The following is a 23,752-nucleotide window of genomic DNA, read 5'->3' as shown; positions in this document are numbered from 1 at the left end:
TAGACCAGACATTTCAAGTAACTTCCATAATATGAATTTGACCCTCACTACCCCAACAGAAATAATGTCCATCATAAAATCTTTAAAATCAAAAACATCTAGTGGGTATGATGAAATATCAACAAAGTTAATTAAAGAATGTGATTCTGAGCTAAGTAACATATTAAGCTATCTGTGTAACCAGTCGTTTATCAGTGGAATATTTCCTGAGTGGCTGAAATATGCTGAAGTTAAGCCACTGTTTAAGAAGGGAGGTAAAGAAATAGCATCAAATTTCCGTCCAATTTCACTGTTGCCAGCATTCTCAAACATTTTCGAAAAAGTAATGTACAGTCGTCTTTATAACCATCTTATCTCAAATAACATACTGTCAAAGTCACAGTTTGGATTTTTAAAAGGTTCTGATATTGAGAAGGCTATCTTCACTTACAGTGAAAATGTGCTTAATTCATTAGACAAAAAATTGCAGGCAACTGGTATATTTTGTGATCTGTCAAAGGCATTTGACTGTGTAAATCACAATATCCTTTTAAGTAAACTAGAATATTATAGTGTAACAGGAAATGCTGCAAAATGGTTCAAATCTTATATCTCTGGCAGGAAACAAAGGGTGTTATTAGGAAAGAGACATGTATCAAGCTATCAGGCATCATCCAACTGGGAACTAATTACATGTGGGGTCCCACAAGGTTCCATTTTGGGGCCCTTACTTTTTCTTGTGTATATCAATGACCTTTCATCAGTAACATTACCAGATGCCAAGTTTGTTTTGTTTGCTGATGATACAAACATTGCAATAAATAGCAAATCAAGTGTAGTCTTAGAAAGATCAGCCAATAAAACATTTGTGGACATTAATCACTGGTTCCTAGCCAATTCTTTGTCACTAAACTTTGAAAAAACACACTACATGCAGTTCAGAACTTGTAAGGGGTGTCCCAAGAGTATATGTCTAACATACAATGACAAGAAGATAGAAGAAGTGGACAGTGTTAAATTATTGGGATTACAGCTTGATAATAAATTCAACTGGGAGGAGCACACCACAGAACTACTGAAGCGTCTTAACAAATCTCTGTTTGCAATGCGAATTTTGTCAGACATAGGGGATATAAAAATGAAAAAGCTGGCATAGTATGCTTACTTTCATTCCATACTGTCATATGGGATTATTTTTTGGGGTAATTCATCAAGCCAAGCTAAAGTTTTCCGGGCACAAAAACGTGCAGTAAGAATTATATGTGGTGTGAACTCAAGAACATCCTGCAGAAGCCTGTTTAGGGAACTAGGGATACTGACTACAGCTTCCCAATATATTTATTCCTTAATGAAATTTGTCATTAAAAATATATCACTTTTTCAAACCAACAGCTCAATTCATGGAATCAATACTAGAAATAAGAATAATCTTTACAAGGATTTAAAGTCACTTAGTCTTGTACAAAAAGGTGTGCATTATTCAGGAACACACATTTTCAATAACTTGCCAGCAGCCATAAAAAGCTTAACAACCAATGAAATTCAGTTTAAGAGAAGCCTAAAGGATTTATTGGTGGCCAACTCCTTCTACTCTATTGATGAATTTCTTAGTAAAACCAACTGATTTGTATATAAGTACAACATAACTTCTGCACAATTTCAGTGCAGTAATGTGTTCACTGAAAATTTGTGTGTGTGTGTGTGTGTGTAAGTATAATCTAACTTCTGCACCATTTCAGTGCAGTAATGTGTTCATTGTAAGTAAGTATTACAGTAGTTGTATTACATGTTTACTACCTTATAAATAAATAAAAAACTTTTTTATTTTAAATTCAGTGCATTAGTATTTTTAAATGACTCTTAGTGTTCATTAAAAAATGACGATCATTCCACTTGGGACCTGTGGAATGGTACATTAGCTTATTTGTTTTAGTTGTAAATATTTGTCATGTGTTGTTGTTTTTCTGATGTTCCACATCCTGGAGGACCTCCTCACTACGGATCAATTGGAATGAAAGTAAATCTAATCTAATCTAAAAAGGGTTCCAATACAGAGAAAGCTATTTACACATACAGTGAGAATGTATTTAATCCATTAGATAACAAATAAGGGGCTTCTGGGATTTTCTGTGACATGTCAAAAGCCTTTGACTGTGTGTATCACAGCATTCTCTTATGTAAATTAGAATAATATAGTTTCACCAGCACGGCTCTGAAATGGTTTGAGACTTACCTAACTAACAGGAAACAAAGGGTATCATTGCAAAATACCCGAGCAGTAAGCAATCTGTCTTCAGCTGATTGGGAATTAATTACGTGTGGTGCTCCTCAAGGTTCCATCTTGGGTCCATTGCTTTTTCGTGTGCACATTAATGACCTCTCATTGTTACATTGCCAAATGCTAAGCTTTGCTTTTGTTTGCATATGATACAAACATTGCAATAAGCAGCAAGTCAAGCATAGATTTAGAAATGGCTGCTAATCAAAGTTTCACTGATATTAATAAATGGTTTAAATCTAATTCTCTGTCCAAACTTTGAAAAGATCAACTATAAGCAGTTCAGAACCTGTAAGAGGTCTTTCAGCAGGTGTATAACATACAAAAACATGCAGATTGAAGAGGCTGATAGTGTTAAATTTCAGGGATTACAAATCGATAGTAAAATCAGTAGGGAAGTACACACTGCAGAATTTATGAAGTGCCTAAACAAGTCCATATTTGCTGTGAGAATAATGTCTGATATAGGAGATACAAATATAAAAAATTGTGCATACTTTGCTAGCTTTCATTCTATTATGGAATACAGGATCATATTCTGGGATAACTAGTCAAACCAACCAAAAGTCTTTAGTATGCAAAAGCATGTAATAAGGCTCATTTGAGGTGTAAATTGAAGGATATCATGTAGCAACCTGTTCAAGGAAATTTTTATTCTAACCACTGCTTCTCAGTATATTTATTCTCGTTCTGTGGTGATTATCAGTAACTGAAGAGTGTGTATTACCTGTGAACAGCTTTCTTTGGATCAGTCCGATGCCGGCTTTCTCACATGCTGTAGCACTTGTTTTCTGCTGTATTGCTTCTACTTATTTAGGGTTTAATAAATGTATTTCCATTGAAACATGTTTTGTTAGCGACGTACATTGCCTTAACTGCGGCAATAATCACAATTAGGAGAAAATGAAACCAGTATTCTCACATGGAAGCTTCCACAAGAAATTAGTGATCTCTTACTCGTACCAATTTCCCCATTTGAAATGAATAAATAATAAACTCTCTCAAAAATAAGAGCTCATATGAAATTGATGGTATTTCCAACAAAATTCTAGAGAATTGTTGTCTTATGATAAGTACTGTCCTCTCTAAAATATGTAATGCATCATTAAATTAGTACTTTCATCATAGAGATTAAAAGATGTAATTGTGAAACCCTTTAGAGGTAAGATGACAGGAGTGGTATCAATAATAATCAACTTGTTACCTTGCTGACATTTTGTGAAGTTATTGTGGAACTAATGTACTCCAGAACGGTGTCCCATCTTCATAAGAATAATATACTTAGCAAATTACAGTTTGGATTTTGGGGGAGGGGACTGCTCAACAGATAACATTTCATTTTCATTTTTCATTTCATTTCTATCTATACACTCACTAACCAAATTTAGAAGGATTAATTTACAGAACAAAGCCACATAGTAATTTCAGTGTGAAATACGGCTATGACACAAGTTGAAAATATGATCACTATTTTTTCTTATTTACTTAAATTTGCCATATTTCGTGACAGTACCTTTTCCATTAGACGTTTTTACGGCGATATAGTCTTGGCTTCAGTTGTCTGAGAATGATTCCACAATGCATCTTTGTTGGTTGCAGAATTGACGTGGTTCAACGTGTTTCTCTCATTTTGGTGTTTCAAATACAGTTTCTTCAAATGTAATTTCTTCTTTTTTAGTTAATACAAAAATAATAGTAACATACTTCAAAATTATTTATGACGGCGACCTTCATTATGTTCTTCGGTCAACACCATGTCAACACACACCAAGAGTTAGCTGCCGACTTACTATAGTCAAAGATGACTCCAACGTCAAAGATGTTTTACACCACACACAATCTTCCAGTTGTAATCAGTCTCTTTGCTATTCTTTGATACATTTTTTAATAGTAATCAATATGCTTTTACTCTCAAAAACAGAAGTAAATTAACATATAATAAGACAAATTATAATAAATCCTGACAAAAATATAAGAAAACATTTACAATTCGGTATCGACAAATATGGTAAAGAAAATAACGTCTCCCAGATCCATTACAACTGCTCCCCAGGGCTTTTGTTGTTATGGACATATACAACAAAATCCCGACCACACTCAATAATAGATCTGTATTACACAATTAGTACTTTAATGATGCAGTCTGATAACCTCTTCCAAATTTGGACTCTTTGAATCTGTGGACTTGTTACTGGCTGTTGTTGCAATGATACTTCCCCATCAATCTCATACACAAAAATTCAAGTAAAGAAATTATTTGACATGACAAATATACATGGTATAAAACATACATGAGAAATATTCTAACATACAGCATACAGATTGAAAATAATAGAAAGGCAAAACTCATTTCCTAGATTAAGATTTAAATTTTTTTTTATAAATATTAATGTTAGTTTCATTATTCTTACATATTGTACAGTAAAAATGATGCTGGACATATATAGTGTAATGTGTTTTTCTCTATATTTGCCTTTTATATATATATATATATTTTTAACTTCTGATTTTTTTTTTAATTTTTATATTTTTTTATTAGTCATGGTTTTTTTGTTTTTTGTATATATTTTTTTTCTTTTTAATTTTTTTTTAACTCATGGTTTTTTTATATATTTTTTTCTTGTGATTTTCTTCTTTTAGTACAGTTAAAGATACATCGGTACTATCTAATTTTTTTTTTATGTACACTTGCCTCTCTACTACAATATTACTACAAATCACATTCTTGTGAAGAGTACTTTTGCTCCCCACAACATCAGTATAAACAACAATAAACTGCTCATATATCATGAGGCTTTATCTAAAATTGGTTTTGAAACTTATACCTTTGCATGCATGTCCTCACATGCATGCCTTCACCCACAGGGAAGACTTGGCTTCCAAAAATTAGAAAAATTCAGAAATGCTCACTATGGAGACTTTTTTTTTGTAAAAAAGTAAAAATAAATCACTACCTCATTTTTTGTTACAACAGTGTTTTTTCATCAGTTTCAATTAACATGTGACTTCAAATTATTACTTTATACATACAAATATACATACTTGGTTGTACAGGCAGTTTTGTTCTAACAAGCATATTCCAGTGAAGGACTTTTGTTTTAGATGATAATAGGTTATTTAAATTTTGAAATTATGATTTCTGTTTATACAGTTTTAAAGAGACAACATTCCTGAGACCAAATAATTTCTTTGACTTAGGATACACCAAACGATTAGCATTAGGGTGTGGATTTTCTATGACTTCAAAAGGCCCAATATAGATATCAAAGAATTTTTTAATTTCTGAAGTTAACATTTTGGATTTTTTATGAGATTTGACCAGAACAAGATCCCCAATTTTAAAAGTGGTTAATCTTACCCTATTGTTATGTCTTTTATTCCTCTTTTCCCCTTGTTTCCTCATAGTTTCCCTGACAATATCTTCTCTCTCTTGCATAGTTAAAGGTGTACATTTAGGAAATTCAATAAGTTCTGATATAAGATTTGGAGGTCTAATATTAAACATAATCTCATACGGTGAAAATCCTGTGGAACTATGTTGTAGGCTATTCATAATATCTTCAAAATTTCGAATGTGCTCAAACCAGGTTGGATGTTTATAGCTGCAATAGGTTCTACAAAGTCTCCCAATTTCCCTCATATATCTTTCTGCAGGATTGGTGGACGGAGAATAAACAGATATAAGTATATGCTTCAATTTTGATCTTTCAATAAACTTTTTCCAAATTTTAGAGGTGAACTGTGAACCATTATCTGATAATATAGCTTTTGGTTTACCCACCTGTGCGAAATAATCTCTTTCAATTTTTATTGTAATTTCATGGCTAGTAGCTTTTTTCACTGGATATAGTTTAATTAATTTTGAAAATACATCTACCATAACAAATATGTAACAGTGACCACCTTTACTCTTTGGTAACATTCCATATAAGTCCACTGCGATAAGATCTAAAGGTTTTTCCGGAATAATGTTTTGCATCTCTCCACCAAATCTTTTATTGCTCACTTTAACTCTCTGACATTTGTCACAGGTTGCCAATTCTTTTCTAACCTTCTTTCCAATATTGTAAAAATAAACATTTTCTTGTATCTTTTGAATACACTTCTGTATCCCACAATGACCAAAACTTTCATGTATGTAAATGATCAGCTTATCAGCATCTGCCTCTGGCCAACACAGTTTCCAATTATCAGAATCTACATCTGTTCTCCGAAATAAAATCCCCTTATGTAATTTGTAAAATTTATTAAGTTTCTCATACCCCTTCTTGCCTAAACATTCCTTGATTAATTTCCAACTCTGATCTAAATTTTGATTTTTTCTAATTTTGTTACACATAGCTCTAATTGTTTTTTCATTTTCCACCCCTTTCAAGTATCTAATTTTAAATTGCTTTTCCTCCTCTTGTTCAAAAATCTCCTTTTCTCCCCCAATTGGTAACCTTGAAAGTGAATCAGCTACTACATTCTCAGAACCTTTTATGTGTTTGATTTCAAAGTTAAACTGTTGCAGAAAAATTGCCCATCTGGTCAATCTACTGTGGTATAATTTGCACTCTTGTAAGTAACTCAAAGCTTTGTGATCCGAAAATACTATGGTTTTATGTCCAACAAGGTAAATTCTAAATTTTGTAAAAGCCCAATGAATTGCCAAAAGTTCCTTCTCTGTGACTGTATAATTTTTCTCATGCTTGAGTAACATTCTGCTTGCAAATGCTATGGTACAATGTATCTTAACCCCATTCTCTACTCTTTCTTGAAATAACTCTGCTCCAAGCCCATAATTACTGCTATCAGTGTTCAAACAAAATGGTAAATTAAAATCAGGCCTGTGTAATAAGTGTTGCTTCCTCAACTCTTGCTTAATTTTATCGAACTCTTCCTGACAACTTTTATCCCAAACCCAAACAGTGTTTTTCTTAAGTAACTGACTTAAACATGGTGCATTCAGACTCTGATCACTTATATGTTTTCGGTAATAACCGCATAACCCAAAGAACGACTTTAATTGTTTTTTAGTCTTAGGAATAGGAATTTCTGAAATTGCTTTAATTTTTTCTGGATCTGCCAAAATTCCCTTGTCTGTGACAACATGACCCAAAAATTTTAATTCAGAAACTGCAAATTTACATTTCTCTAATTTCAATGTCATCCCCCCTTTTCTAAGTTTTTCACAAACTGACTTCAAAATCAAAAAATGTTCCTCCCAATTTTGCCCTGTAACCAAAATGTCATCTACATAAATTATCAGTTTAGACGCAAGTTCTTGCCCCAGTACATGATCCAAAGCTCTTATAAATTCAGAAACAGAAGAATTTAACCCAAATGGCACAACACAATATTGGTAACTCTTACCATTGTACAAGAAAGCAGTATATTTCCTAGAATTAACCGAAAGTGGTACCTGATGAAAACCCGAAGTTAGATCCAAACTTGACATATATTTTATATTTGTAAGTTTATAGAGTAACTCATCAATGTTTTCGGGATGGTCTGTCTGTCTGAACAAAATTTTGTTTAAGTGTCTAGAGTCCAAAACCAATCTTACTCCACCATCTTTTTTCGAAACTACTACTAGAGGATTATTATATGCACTGATACTCCTTTCTATTATATTACATCCTTCCATCTTTTTCAGCTCTTTCTCAACAGCAGGTCTTTTTGATATTGCAATACTGTATGGTTTTATGAAAAATGGTTCATGAGATTTTACCTGAAGCTCACACTGATAACCCTTTACCCTACCAGGTATGTCACTGAAAACATCACTGTATTCCCACAGCAGATTTTCTAACTGTTGTTTTTGCTCCCCAGATAAATTTTGTGTTTCTGAAATTTTCAAATTTACTAAATTCCCAAATTCAACTTCATCAGTATCAAATCTATGAGTTTCAATATTCTCCAATCTATTTTCTTTTAGTAAATTGATACTGCCAAAATTTCCATTACTCTGATCACCAAGTGTGTTCACAAAATTTGTCTGAATGTATTCCCTTTCACTAGTTTCTATCAAAAGTTTTCTTCCAACCCAATCAAATGCTGTATTTACTTTTACTATCCAATTCATACCCAAAAGAAAATCCTCATTAAATTCCTGAATAACAAAACATCCATGTGTGAACAACTTGCCTTCAATTAAAAATGTCACTAAAGCCTGGCTTTTTACCAATTTACTGCTCTTCCCAGTAGCACCTTTTATCTTTACCCCAACAACTGGCATTTCAACAAAATCTTTCCCCACTTTCAATTTCTTGCTTAACCTTTCAGATATTCCCGAGATCTCACTTCCTGTATCAATTAAACATTTACCAATCCATGACCCAATTTGAACTTTTATATAAGGACTGCAAAATTGATCACTTTTCTCAGAACCTGTATCCTCATGTAATAAATCACTTTCAATTTCCCCAAACCTATACTTATCAGAATCATATGGTATATCATTACATGTATTATTTGTCACAGTTATAAAATTTGCACAAGATACAAAATTGTCATTAGTACTCTCTATTATCTCAAATAGCCAAGAATTTTCATCCAAATCACATTGTATACTATTGAAGTACTTATCCTTCAGCTTTTCAAAAATAAAATATCTCATCTTTTTCCACCACTCAGGACATACAGTTTCACATACATTAATAAGCATCTTTCTAAAGTTCTTGTCAAAAGAAATAGTTTCACTGTTCAGCCATATATTCATAAGAAATGTGTGTGTGTCATTAGTATCTGTAAAAGTTTCACTTAGGCTACAAGTTATACATGTGGCACCGTTATTTGTGTAGTCAGATTCTTTACCAACAACATCAAAATTCACACTTTCACATACATCCATCTTGTGAGCTTTATTCATCCTGGTAACATCCCTGGGAATTTCTATAATATTCTCACTATTTAATCCATTTTCAACCATGTGTATACCCAACTCCCTATTTAAACTAATGAAATACCTTTCCTCAACATCATCATCAATACCATTACCATCATTATCAACTTTATCAAAACATCATTATCATTATACATATTCAAGCCATACACATTCAAATTATTCCCCAAAATATAATTTCCCCTTTCTAAAGTTACCAGATCCCTTTCACCAATATTTTCATTCTCATAGCATGCATTCTCTCTTTCATTCACACACATCTCTGAACTACAAATTACATCATCTGACAAAGTGTTGTTCTTTTCTGCCCAAGTGTAAAACTCTGTTAAATTAAATGGATCACAATTACTTTTATCTACTGTATGTTCTTGTGTACTGAAAATTTTATTTTTATCAATATTATTTTCCTCTTGAAATTTTTTCAATAAGTAACAACTAATAACCTCATGTGATAGCTTAGGTTTGCAACTGTCATGTTTGGGTTTATGATAGTCACATCCATTGGTCCTTTCATCATGCTCACCTTCTGCCTCAACCTTGCGGACCTTCAAGGGGGCGTCTACTCGTTTTTTGTTTCCTGAATTACAACTTGTTCCTGTTTGAACTGCTGATTGTGGTTCTGCCAATGTCTCTGATCAACATTTCTGTTCCCATTCCTATGCCAAACATTACCTGATTGTCGGTAGTTTCTATTGTACTGATCTCTATCAAAATTTCTGTGATTTTGATCCCTAAAGTGTTCTCTATTTTGTTGATTACTACCGCGAAAATCATGTTCTTGTTTTGGATAAAAATTATGGTCCTTCTTTTGAAAATTGTTATATCCCCCTGAATTTTGACTAACACCATGATAATTGTTTTGTTCCCTTTTTTGAAAGTTATCATTTCCCCAATTTTGACCGTTACCTTTCTGAGTAAACCCACTGTGTGTTGTTGTTGTTACCCTATCCAACTTTTCAATATAATTGAGAAACTGCTCTACATTACTATCAGGACATTGAACTAAATTCAACTGCATTGCTGATGGCAATCTTCTCTTTAAGGTATCAATTTTGATCAAGTCATCCAAAGGTTTTGTTAAATGAATAAGTTTTTGAAGTTCAGAATGAGATTTTCACTCTGCAGCGGAGTGTGCGCTGATATGAAACTTCCTGGCAGATTAAAACTGTGTGCCCGACCGAGACTCGAACTCGGGACCTTTGCCTTTCGCGGGCAAGTGCTCTACCAACTGAGCTACCGAAGCACGACTCACGCCCGGTACTCACAGCTTTACTTCTGCCAGTACCTCGTCTCCTACCTTCCAAACATTACAGAAGCTCTCCTGCAAACCTTGCAGAACTAACACTCATGAAAGAAAGGATATTGCGGAGACATGGCTTAGCCACAGCCTGGGGGATGTTTCCAGAATGAGATTTTCACTCTGCAGCGGAGTGTGCGCTGATATGAAACTTCCTGGCAGATTAAAACTGTGTGCCCGACCGAGACTCGAACTCGGGACCTTTGCCTTTCGCGGGCAAGTGCTCTACCAACTGAGCTACCGAAGCACGACTCACGCCCGGTACTCACAGCTTTACTTCTGCCAGTACCTCATCTCCTACCTTCCAAACTTTACAGAAGCTCTCCTGCAAACCTTGCAGAACTAACACTCCTGAAAGAAAGGATATTGCGGAGACATGGCTTAGCCACAGCCTGGGGGATGTTTCCAGAATGAGATTTTCACTCTGCAGCGGAGTGTGCGCTGATATGAAACTTCCTGGCAGATTAAAACTGTGTGCCCGACCGAGACTCGAACTCGGGACCTTTGCCTTTCGCAGGCAAGTGCTCTACCAACTGAGCTACCGAAGCACGACTCACGCCCGGTACTCACAGCTTTACTTCTGCCAGTACCTCGTCTCCTACCTTCCAAACTTTACAGAAGCTCTCCTGCAAACCTTGCAGAACTAACACTCCTGAAAGAAAGGATATTGCGGAGACATGGCTTAGCCACAGCCTGGGGGATGTTTCCAGAATGAGATTTTCACTCTGCAGCGGAGTGTGCGCTGATATGAAACTTCCTGGCAGATTAAAACTGTGTGCCCGACCGAGACTCGAACTCGGGACCTTTGCCTTTCGCGGGCAAGTGCTCTACCAACTGAGCTACCGAAGCACGACTCACGCCCGGTACTCACAGCTTTACTTCTGCCAGTACCTCGTCTCCTACCTTCCAAACTTTACAGAAGCTCTCCTGCAAACCTTGCAGAACTAACACTCCTGAAAGAAAGGATATTGCGGAGACATGGCTTAGCCACAGCCTGGGGGATGTTTCCAGAATGAGATTTTCACTCTGCAGCGGAGTGTGCGCTGATATGAAACTTCCTGGCAGATTAAAACTGTGTGCCCGACCGAGACTCGAACTCGGGACCTTTGCCTTTCGCGGGCAAGTGCTCTACCAACTGAGCTACCGAAGCACGACTCACGCCCGGTACTCACAGCTTTACTTCTGCCAGTACCTCGTCTCCTACCTTCCAAACTTTACAGAAGCTCTCCTGCAAACCTTGCAGAACTAACACTCCTGAAAGAAGAAGTTCACTTTTGCAAAATTGTTTCATGCTCCCATCTGATTCTCTATAGTTTCGCCCATTCAAAAATTCACTTTTGATTCTAGTTTGTTTAAGATCATTCCAAAAATTTTCCAGAAATTTTGATTTAAATTCTGAAAATGTCATCCCCATAGTTACAATCTGGTTTGCCCAAGTCAAAGCTTCCCCTTCCAAGAATTTTTTCACAAATTTAATTTTTATTTCATCTGGTGAGTGAGGTAAAAAGCAATCCTTACAATACTGCATAAAATCAACGGGATATAAGGGTCCATCTACCGAAAAGTGCTTCACTGGAATATTAGATACAAGATTACATGTGTTGACATTGTAATTTTTGCTTTGAAATTCAATGTTAATTTTTTTGCTAAGTTCTTTGACAGATTTTTTGTTTTCTAAATCATTGCACTCTACTTTTTTTTCTAGAGTAACCAAACGATTGTCAGTTTTTTGTTCTACATTTTTTACTAAAACTTGTGTATTCTCATCCAAATTTTTAATTTCCCCTTTAATGTCATTAAAATCAATTAAATTTATTTCCCTATCTGCCAGTAACTCATTTTTTACAGTATTAATTTCACCGCTCAATTTATCATCAATTTCATTTACTTTTGCTTCCACAGATTCAATTTTTTCCTCAGCATTGTCAACTCTGTTCGAAAGATCTCCCACTTGGGTATTGACTGCTTGGACTTGCAACAAAATGTTATCAATTTTTTCATCCCAGTAAGTCTTATTGTCGTCAAGTTTTTTTTTAATTTCTTTCGTGAAATTTACAAGAAAACTTTTTAAATCAAACTTATCGGTTCTTTCACTTTCATTTGACCTGTCCTGATGTTCGAAGTCTATTAAATTACTACTTTCTACTTTAGGCACAATACTCTCGAAAATCTCATAAGTCATTGTGAAGAACAAAAATTTATACACAACAATACAGAACAAGATAAAAAGATTGTTTTTAACAAAATACGATGATTTCGTGACTTATCTGGAACACTCTTCTACTGTTGCAAAACCACGTTTTCCATCCATGTGATTGTTGACCAAAATTCTTGAAATATTTTCTTCTGTCGAAAATTATATTTTTCGCCGAAACATTTCTTCTCCAAAACTTTTACTTCCCGATGAACACAAACACTGTAACACACATTCTGAAGAAACTGGTATTAACACACAAAAATTTTCTTCCTCGTAGCACTGTTGAAAATCTCGTGAACACAATATCCCGGCTACTGAGCCCCCAGTTGAAATACGGCTATGACACAAGTTGAAAATATGATCACTATTTTTTCTTATTTACTTAAATTTGCCATATTTCGTGACAGTACCTTTTCCATTAGACGTTTTTACGGCGATATAGTCTTGGCTTCAGTTGTCTGAGAATGATTCCACAATGCATCTTTGTTGGTTGCAGAATTGACGTGGTTCAACGTGTTTCTCTCATTTTGGTGTTTCAAATACAGTTTCTTCAAATGTAATTTCTTCTTTTTTAGTTAATACAAAAATAATAGTAACATACTTCAAAATTATTTATGACGGCGACCTTCACAATGTTCTTCGATCAACACCATGTCAACACACACCAAGAGTTAGCTGCCGACTTACTATAGTCAAAGATGACTCCAACGTCAAAGATGTTTTACACCACACACAATCTTCCAGTTGTAATCAGTCTCTTTGCTATTCTTCGATACATTTTTTAATAGTAATCAATATGCTTTTACTCTCAAAAACAGAAGTAAATTAACATATAATAAGACAAATTATAATAAATCCTGACAAAAATATAAGAAAACATTTACAATTCGGTATCGACAAATATGGTAAAGAAAATAACGTCTCCCAGATCCATTACAAGTGACTGATCCAAAGCATTTTTATCGAAATCTAAGGTTCTAAAGCCTTTTCATTGTGGCTAACAGGTGATGTACATCATCAGGTAACCTTCCATTTGGAAAGTGGATGCACTCAGTGACTGTGTGTGACTTATAAATTATAGAGTGCAGCAATCAGTCATCCTTTTTAGATTTTATTATGCAAATCCAGATTTCAGCTAGTAGCTAGCCATTCTCAATGTAAGTCCCTGTTGTACAGGTGGCAGTCGCAGTTCTTTGAATACTGGATTTGCATAATAAAATATAAAAAGGATGACTGATTGTTGCACTCTATAATTTACATGATTTACACGATATTTAAACAAAAGGTAGAAATTTATAATTTATGGTTTCTCAGATTTAGGTAGGGGATATTTTTCTGAATTAGAGCAAATAAATTAATGGAATTCCACAAGGATCAACATCAGACCCTCTGTTGCTTCTCGTATATGTTAATGAACTTCCATTTATATATCTACATCCATTCTCTGCAATCCACCATATCCTGTGATACACATGGCAGAATGTATGCCCTGTCATACATGTATAAGGGTTTCTTCCAGTTTCTTTCAGATGTGGAGTGTACAAAGCAGGACTGATTCAGTGCATCTGTGCATGCTGTAATTAGCCCACTCTTGTCTTTATGAGCCCCACGTAAGTGATACATTGAGGCCAGTAGTACATTCCTCACTTACACTGGTTCTGGAGACTTCATTTAGGCTTTCTAGGAGCAGTTGACATCTATCTTCATATGTCTTTCAGTTCCGGTTTTTCAGCATTTCTGTGACACTCTCCCACCATTCAAACCTAAGACCATTAAGACTTCCCTCGTTATGTTCAGTACCCCTATAAATCCTGTTTGGTATGGGTTCCACACGCTCAAGAAATATTCTAGGATGGTTCCACAAGTGTGCAAAACACCACCTGTTTTCAAAGAAGACCAACGACTTGTCTCAGCTAAAATAGGGATGGATGAGAGCCAGTAGTACTATGGATGTAGGGATAGTTTAAATTTATCATTGGGCTTACTGACTATCGATAGTGTGTATCTTTTTTTCCATTGTATGACTGAAAATTGAAACATCTTTCAAATTCACTGCACATCAGCTAGGTCATGTGTAATTTCATTAGGTGATTGGGGGTGGAGGAGAAGGAGGGCCCAGACTATGCAGAACCTCCCCCCCCCCCCCCCCCCCCCCCCCCCCGTCCCAAACTTTGAGTACAGACTTCGTCCTCCCTGCTGAAAAAGTCCTCAATAAAGTCACAAATTTCAAGAAATACTACATCTACCTGACTGCCTTGAATCTTAAGTTTTCAGTATGTCATGTGCGAAAAGTTCAAGTTGGGTTTCATTTGATTTATGTTTTTGGAATCCATGCTGCTTGGTGTTGGGATGGTCATTCTGTTCAAGATATTTCATTATGTCTGAGCTCAGAATATCTCCTACAATTTTACAACAAACCAATGTAACAGTTATTAGATGGTAGTTTTGTAGATAAATTCTACTACCCTTCTTGTAGACGGGTGTGACCTGTGGTTTTTTTTTTTCCCCAAGAGCTGGGCACAGTTTTTTGTTTGAGGGATCTATGATAATTATAGTTAGAAGAGGGGCTACCTCCACCAAAAATTCATAGACAGAATGATAGGGATACCATCAGGTCTGGAGCTTTGTTCAGTTTCAACAATTTCAGCTGTTTCTAAGCACCACTGACATTAATACTTATTTCGTTCATCTTTCAGTGGATTAAGTTGGGACAATTGTCCTTGGTTTTCATTTGTAAAGGAATATTTGAAAACAGAGTTGAGCATTTCAGCTTTTGCTTTGCTATCCTCAATTTCAGTTCCTGTCTCATTCACTAGGAACTGGACACTAGCTTTGGTGCCACACATACTGACACTCTACTATCATCTAATATGATTAACCAACAAATTTCTGTTATACAGACAGTTTATTCACAGTTAATTGTTACTAGTGCAAAATGTCAACTGAAAGACCTTTTCAGTGATGGTGCAAGTAAGACTGATGAATGCATTAATTAAAAGATCGGAAAAGTAAGTGAACTGGCCATATTCCAAAGAAAGAGTCTACAAGTATGACATATGGGCTGTAGAAAGAGGTTATAGCATCCCCCACCTCTAATATTTTCTGAGCATGACTGATTAATAATGTGCTTCCAATTGTTCTGCTGAGCCTTCATTATCATTTTCTGCACTCTAGTGTGATGACTGATCCAGCTGTCTTCTTCAGGTGCCATGAGTTTTGCTATTATATGTATTCACTACTTAGACTCCAACCATACTGAACTTACGTTGGTCTTACACTGCATTTTAAAACCAACTTTGATTCAAAATGCCTACTGAGGAAAGGAGATATTCCACAATGTACACAAGTTGGATAAGCTCTGGTAAAAGAAAGGTTGACTTCCTAGTATGGTAACCTTCCTAACAAGGTGTCAAGATGAATAAGTTGTACCCATTTTCACTAAAATCAAACATCTGGGCATAGTGGAAATCAGCAATCATAGCTATAAACAGCAGAGTGAGACCAACAATATTTCGCAGCCTGCTTGGAATTGATGCAGGAAGAACACATAACAGAAAAAACTTGCAGCATCTGTAGATGAAGGCTCACTGCTCATCAAAATATTGCACAGCAAATGGAAATAACAACTCAGCATAACACCCGGAAGATCAGTATTCAGGTTATAAAAATAATGTATGGAAGAAACATAAAAAAGATGGTATATCAATGTGTAAGAGATTGAATGTTTTGAAATGTCTGTATCTGGTATTTTTAAGTGAGATCAGTTCTGCAATATAGCAACATAATGTTTATTCACATTATTAATCATTTATTTATTTATAGATGACAGTACAAAGCTCTGTGGCCTCTTTAGCAGATCATGCAAAATGCTTGTTATGTGTTAAAATTCTTCATAATTTATGAAAAATAACTGCTATGCATGATTAATCTTTTGCAGATTATGCAGTTATCTGTACCAAAGTACTATCAGGCCTTGATAAGATATCAGAGGGGTGCAAAGTTGGGAAGTATGTTTTACAGAAATGTAAGACTATGCATTTCACAGAATGCAGAAACACAGTATTTAACAATGAAAATAATCAGTTATTGATAATATGATGTCAACGGCTAGATCAAAAAATCTACTCACCAAGCAGTGGCAGGGGAACATACACACAAAAGGATTTAACTTTTACAAGCTTTTGGAGCCAGTGGCTTCTTCCTCTGGCAGAAGAGTTGAATGGGAAGGAAGAGGTGTGAAGGTAAAGGACTGAAGAGGTTTAGAGAAAGGGGAACAGTTTTAAAAAGTCATGCAGAACCCTGGGCCAGGGAGACTTACTGGATGGGACAAGAAGGAAAGACTGATTGTTGGGGACTGCACTAGATGAGATCTGAAAACCTGAGAGCTTAAAGGTGGATGACAAGGTAATATGTAAGACAGAGATTACTACTAAAACATCATGCAGTAGTTAATAAAGAGTGAAAACCTAAGTGCATTGTATGCAACAGAGGTAGGAGAGGGGATGGCAAAAAATAGACAAATCAGAAAATGGAAGATGAATAAAACTAAAATGGAGTGAAGAAAGAAGTATTTACTGTAAATAAATGCTGTGATGGTAGAAATTAATGTAAATTAAGGCGAGATGGGTAGCAAGAACCGAGGACATGTTGTAATGCTAGTTCCCACCTGCAGAGTTCTGAGAAACTGTTGTCTGGGAGAAGAATCCAATGGTGCATGTGGTGAAACAGGCACCCAGGCCATGATTGTCAAGTTGTACAACACGCTCTGACACAGAATATTGTGTGTTGCCTGTATACACCCTCTGCCTATGCCCATTCATCCTGAATGATAACTGGTTGGTAGTCATGCCGATGCAAAAGGCTGGACAGTGTTTACAAAACAGCTGGTATATGACATGCATGGTTTCACAGATGGCTCTGCCTTTGATAGTATATGTTTTGCCAATTACAGGGCTGGAGTAGATGGTGGTAGGAGGGTGCATAGGGCAAGTCTTGTAGTTGAGACCATCACACGGGTAGGAGACATAGGGTAGGGAGATGGGTGCAGAAGGATCAGAGGGTCTGACAAGGATATTGCAGAGACTGGAAGGGTGATGAAAAGCTATTCTAGGTGTGGTGGGCAAAATCTCAGGTGGACTGGATCTTATTTCAAGGCATGGCCTTGGAAGTTATGGCCTTGTCAAAGTAGCTGATTGATACATTCAAGATCAGGATAATACTAGGTGGCAAGTGGTGTGTTTCGAAGTTGTTTCTCAGAGGGATCAACAATGCTAGGATTGGATGTGATGTCCTGGGGAATCTGCTTTTTAACTGGGCTGTTAGGATAATTATGTCCAGTGCAGGCTGAAAGCAGAGATGTGGTGTACCGCTGTAAGGAGACTGCATCTGAACAAATACGTTTGCCTCGAATGCCAAGGCTGGATTGGAGGGAATATTTGACATGGAAAGGATGGAAACTGTCAAACGTAAGTACTATTGTTTGTTAGTAGGTTTGTTGTGGACAAAAGTATGTAGCTGGCCTTCGGTGAGGATGAGATCAATAACGAGGAAAGTGCATTGGATTCGGAATAGGACCATGTGAAATTTAATTGGGAGAAGGTATTTAGAGATTCCAGGAATTTTAGCAGGTCAACCCCACCATGAGTTCATATGACACAGATGTCACCAATGTATCTAACCCAAACCAGGGACCGAAGACCTATGGATCCCAGGAAAGCCCCCTCCAAGCAACCAATGAAGGTTGGCATAGGAATGGGCCGTCCTGGTTCCCATGGTCGTACCCTTTCTCTGTTTGTATGTCTGCCCCTCAAAAGTGAAGTCATTGTTGACCTTGGTGCCTGTCTCACCACATGTGCAATCTGAATTCTTCCCCCAGACACCAGTTTCTCAGAACTTTGCAGGTGGGAACTAGCACCACAACATATTCTTGGTTCTTGCCACCCACTTGGCTTTAATTTACATTAATTCCTTCTGTCTCAGCATTTATTCACAGTAAATACTTCTTTCTTCACTCCATTTTAGTTTTCTACATCTTACATTCTCTGACTTGTCTACTTTTTGCCATCCCCCCTCCCACCTCTGTTACATACAATGCACTTCGCTTTACACTCGTTATTAGCTTGTGCACAATGTTTTAGTAGTAATCTCTGACTTGCATATTACCCTGTCTTCCATCTTCAAATTCTCAGGTTTTCAAATCTTACCTGATGCAGTCCCACACAATCATCTTTCCTTAGCATCCTGTCCAGTAAGTCTCCCCTGACCCGAGGTTCTGGGTGACATTTCTAAACTGTACTCCTTTTTCGAAACCTCTCCAGTCCTTTTCCTTCACCCCTCTTCCTTCCCATTCAACTCTTCTGCCACAAGAAGGAGCCACTGGCTCTGAAAGCTTGTAAAAGTTAATCCTTTTGTGTGTGTGCTCCCCTGCTGTCACTTGGTGAGTAGATTTTTTTATCTATTTATTTATAAAACATAGTATTTGTAACTTCAATATCAGCTGGTCACAGATAAAATTGGTCAACTCATACAAACACTTTTGTGTAAAATTTCTGGAAATAATAAATGAAAGATGACATAGACTCAGTCATTGATAAAGGAAGTGACAGACACAAGTACATTGAGAGAATACTGGGATAATGAGATAGGCCTACATCCACAAAACGGAGATTACTTACAACACACTTGTAGAACCATCCTAGAATATTTCTCGAGCATGTGAAACCCATACCAAATAGGATTTATAGGGGCACTGAACATAACGAGGGAAGTCTTAATGGTCTTAGGTTTGAATGGCAGGAGAGTGTCACGGAAATGCTGATAAACCAGAACTGAAAGAGATATGAAGACAGATGTCAACTGCTCCTTGAAAGCCTAAATGAAGTCTCCAGAACCAGTGTAAGTAAGGAATGTACTACTGGCCTCAATGTATCACTTACGTGGGGCTCATAAAGACAAGAGTGGGCTAATTACAGCATGCACAGATGCACTGAAGCAGTCCTGCTTTGTATACTCCACATCTGAAAGAAACTGGAAGAAACCCTTATCCATGTATGACAGGGCATACATTCTGCCATGTGTATCACAGGATATGGTGGATTGCAGAGAATGGATGTAGATATATAAATGGAAGTTCATTAACATATACGAGAAGCAACAGAGGGTCTGATGTTGATCCTTGTGGAATTCCATAAATTTATTTGCTCTAATTCAGAAAAATATCCCCTATCTAAATCTGAAAAACCATAAATTATAAATTTTTACATTTTGTTTAAATATGATGTAAATCATATAAATTATAGAGTGCAACAATCAGTCATCCTTTTTATATTTTATTAAGCAAATCCAGTGTTCAAAGAACTGTGACTGACACCTATACAACAGGGACTTACATTGAGAATGGCTAGCTACTAGCTGAAATCTGGATTTGCGTAATAAAATCTAAAAAGGATGACTGATTGCTGCACTCTATAATTTATAAGTCACATACAGTCACTGAGTGCATCCACTTTCCAAATGGAAGGTAACCTGATGATGTACAGGGTGTTTCAAAAATGACCGGTATATTTGAAACGGCAATAAAAACTAAACGAGCAGCGATAGAAATACACCGTTTGTTGCAATATGCTTGGGACAACAGTACATTTTCAGGCAGACAAACATTCGAAATTACAGTAGTTACAATTTTCAACAACAGATGGCGCTGCGGTCTGGGAAACTCTATAGTACGATATTTTCCACATATCCACCATGCGTAGCAATAATATGGCGTAGCCTCTGAATGAAATTACCCGAAACCTTTGACAATGTGTCTGGCGGAATGGCTTCACATGCAGATGAGATGTACTGCTTCAGCTGCTCAATTGTTTCTGGATTCTGGCGGTACACCTGGTCTTTCAAGTGTCCCCACAGAAAGAAGTGACAGGGGTTCATGTCTGGCGAATAGGGAGGCCAATCCACGCCACCTCCTGTATGTTTCGGATAGCCCAAAGCAATCACACGATCATCGAAATATTCATTCAGGAAATTAAAGACGTTGGCCGTGCGATGTCGCCGGGCACCATCTTGCATAAACCACGAGGTGTTCGCGGTGTCGTCTAAGGCAGTTTGTACCACCACAAATTCATGAAGAATGTCCAGATAGCGTGATGCAGTAATCGTTTCGGATCTGAAAAATGGGCCAATGATTCCTTTGGAAGAAATGGCGGCCCAGACCAGTACTTTTTGAGGATGCAGGGATGATGGGACTGCAACATGGGGCTTTTCGGTTCCCCATATGCGCCAGTTCTGTTTATTGACAAAGCTGTCCAGGTAAAAATAAGCTTTGTCAGTAAACCAAATGCTGCCCACATGCATATCACCATCATCAATCCTGTGCACTATATCGTTAGTGAATGTCTCTCATGCAGCAATGGTAGCGGCGCTGAGGGGTTGCCACGTTTGAATTTTGTATGGATAGAGGTGTAAACTCTGGCGCATGAGACGATACGTGGACGTTGGCATCATTTGGACCGCAGCTGCAACAAGGCAAACGGAAACCCGAGGCCGCTGTTGGATCACCTGCTGCACTAGCTGCGTGTTGCCCTCTGTGGTTGCCGTACGCGGTCGCCCTACCTTTCCAGCACGGTCATCCATCACGTTCCCAGTCCGTTGAAATTTTTCAAACAGATCCTTTATTGTATCGCTTTTCGGTCCTTTGGTTACATTAAACCTCCGTTGAAAACTTCGTCTTGTTGCAAAAACACTGTGTTCTAGGTGGTGGAATTCCAACACCAGAAAAATCCTCTGTTCTAAGGAATAAACCATGTTGTCTACAGCACACTTGCACGTTGTGAACAGCACACGCTTACAGAACGGCGCACCCACAGACTGCGTTGTCTTCTATATCTTTCACATCACTTGCAGCGCCATCTGTTGTTGAAAATTGTAACTACTGTAATTTCAAAAGTTTGTCTGCCTGAAAATGTACTGTTGTCCCAAGCATATTGCAACAAACGGTGTATTTCTATCGCTGCTCGTTTAGTTTTTATTGCCGTTTCAAATATACCAGTCATTTTTGAAACACCCTGTACATCACCTGTTAGCCACAATGAAAAGGCTTTAGAACCTTAGATTTGGATAAAATTGTTGTGATTTATATAGTCAAATGCTTTGGACCAGTCACTGAAATTACTATCTGGCTTTGTTCTGTAAATTAATCCTTCTATAATTTGGTTAGTGAGTGTATAGATAGTGTTATCTGTTGAGCAGTCCCCTCCCCCAAAATCCAAACTGTAATTTGCTAAGTATATTGTTCTTACGAAGATGGGACACCATTCTGGAGTACATTAGTTTCTCAAAATCTTCACAAAATGTGATTATTATTGATACCGCTCCTGTCACCTTACCTGTAAAGGGTTTCATAATTACATCCTTTAATCTCTATAATGAAAGTACTAATTTAATGATGCATTACATATTTTAGAGAGGACAGTACTTATCATATGACAACAATTCTCTAGAATTTCACAAAATTGTTAAGGCTTTCGTGGCCACTTGTTGACAAACCGTCTATTGGCTTCTGTCTCGGGTTCTTCGGCTAACGTTCATCCAATGATTTTTCCGACGTTTCACCAGCACAAGTGGCTGGCATTGTCAAAGCTTCACCCTCCATTGCCGGTGGTGAACTGGAGCCGAGCTCGTGGGCGCAGACTATATGTACCTGGCGCGCCAACGTCTGAGGGCTTCTTCGCGGTCATTTCCGGTGTGGTTCTCCTCTTGCTACCTGCGACAGTTGTTCGTTGCAGTATGGGAAGCCAGGATCCGTTGACCTTAAGGCTTTCCTCTTTCTTGTTCAAACTGTCTGAGTGTTTTTTTTTTTTTCTACAGCTTCTCTGAACAAGTGCGTGTGATAGTGCTTCTCTACAGCCAGAACAAGAATTTTGTTGGAAATACCATCAATTTCGTATGAGCTCTTATTTTTGAGAGAGTTTATTATTTATTCATTTCAAATGGGGAAATTGGTATGAGTAAGAAATCACTAATTTCTTGTGGAAGCTTCCATGTGAGAATACTGGTTTCACTTTTCTTCTAATTGTGATTATTGGCACAGTTAAGGCACTTTCAATGGAAATACATTTATTAAACACTAAATAATTAGAAACAATACAGCAGAAAACAAGTGCTACAGCATGTGAGAAAGCTGGCATTGGACTGATCCAAAGAAAGCTGTTCACAGGTAATACACACTCTTCACTTATTGATAATCACTACAGAGCAAGAATAAATATACTGAGAAGCAGTGGTTAGACTAAAAATTTCCTTGAACAGGTTGCTACATGATATCCTTCAATTTACACCTCAAATGAGCCTTATTACATGCTTTTGCATGCTAAAGACTTTTGGTTGTTTTAACTAGTTATCCCAGAATATGATCCCATATTCCATAATAGAATGAAAGCTAGCAAAATATGCACATTTTTTTTATATTTGTATCTCCTACATCTGACATTATTCTCACTGCAAATATGGACTTGTTTAGGCACTTCATAAATTCTGTGGTGTGCACTTCCCAACTGATTTTATTATCGATTTGTACTCCCTGAAACTTAACACTGTCGACCTCTTCAATCGACATTTTTTTGTATGTTATACACATGCTGAAAGACCTCTTACAAGTTATGAACTGCTTATAGTGGGTCTTTTCAAAGTTTAATGACAGTGAATTAGCTTTAAACTGTTTATTAATATCAGTGAAACTTTGATTAGCAGCCATTTCTAAATTTATCCTTGACTAGCTGCTTATTGCAATGTTTGCATCATATGGAAACAAAAGCAAACTTACCATCTGGCAATGTAATAATGAGAGGTCATTAATGTACATAAGAAAAAGCAATGGACCTAAAATGGAACCTTGAGGAGCACCACATGTAATTAATTCCCAATCAGCTGAAGACAGGCTGCTTACTGCTCAGGTATTTCGCAATGACACCCTTTGTTTCCTGTTAGTTAGATAAGACTCAAACCATTTCAGAGCAGAGAAAACTCAAAGATCATTGTTGAATAAAGTGGTTTATTGTTCTTTATGGAAATTTTAAGAATAAATGAAAAACATGACTCTTTTAAAGGTCCTCTTTAACA

General features: G+C 36.7%; 1 protein-coding gene across 1 annotated transcript in view; it reads left to right on the top strand.

Moving 5' to 3' along the window:
- The window catches only part of LOC126095109 (serine/threonine-protein phosphatase 6 regulatory ankyrin repeat subunit A-like), a 400,015-nt gene that overhangs the window by 316,182 nt on the left and 60,081 nt on the right, over positions 1-23,752 (top strand). The window lies entirely within an intron of this gene.

Source organism: Schistocerca cancellata, chromosome 1, assembly GCF_023864275.1.
Source record: "Schistocerca cancellata isolate TAMUIC-IGC-003103 chromosome 1, iqSchCanc2.1, whole genome shotgun sequence".
NCBI lineage: Eukaryota > Metazoa > Arthropoda > Insecta > Orthoptera > Acrididae > Schistocerca > Schistocerca cancellata.
The sequence above is the reverse complement of the archived record's forward strand: the minus strand, read 5'-3'. Positions and strand labels throughout refer to the sequence as shown.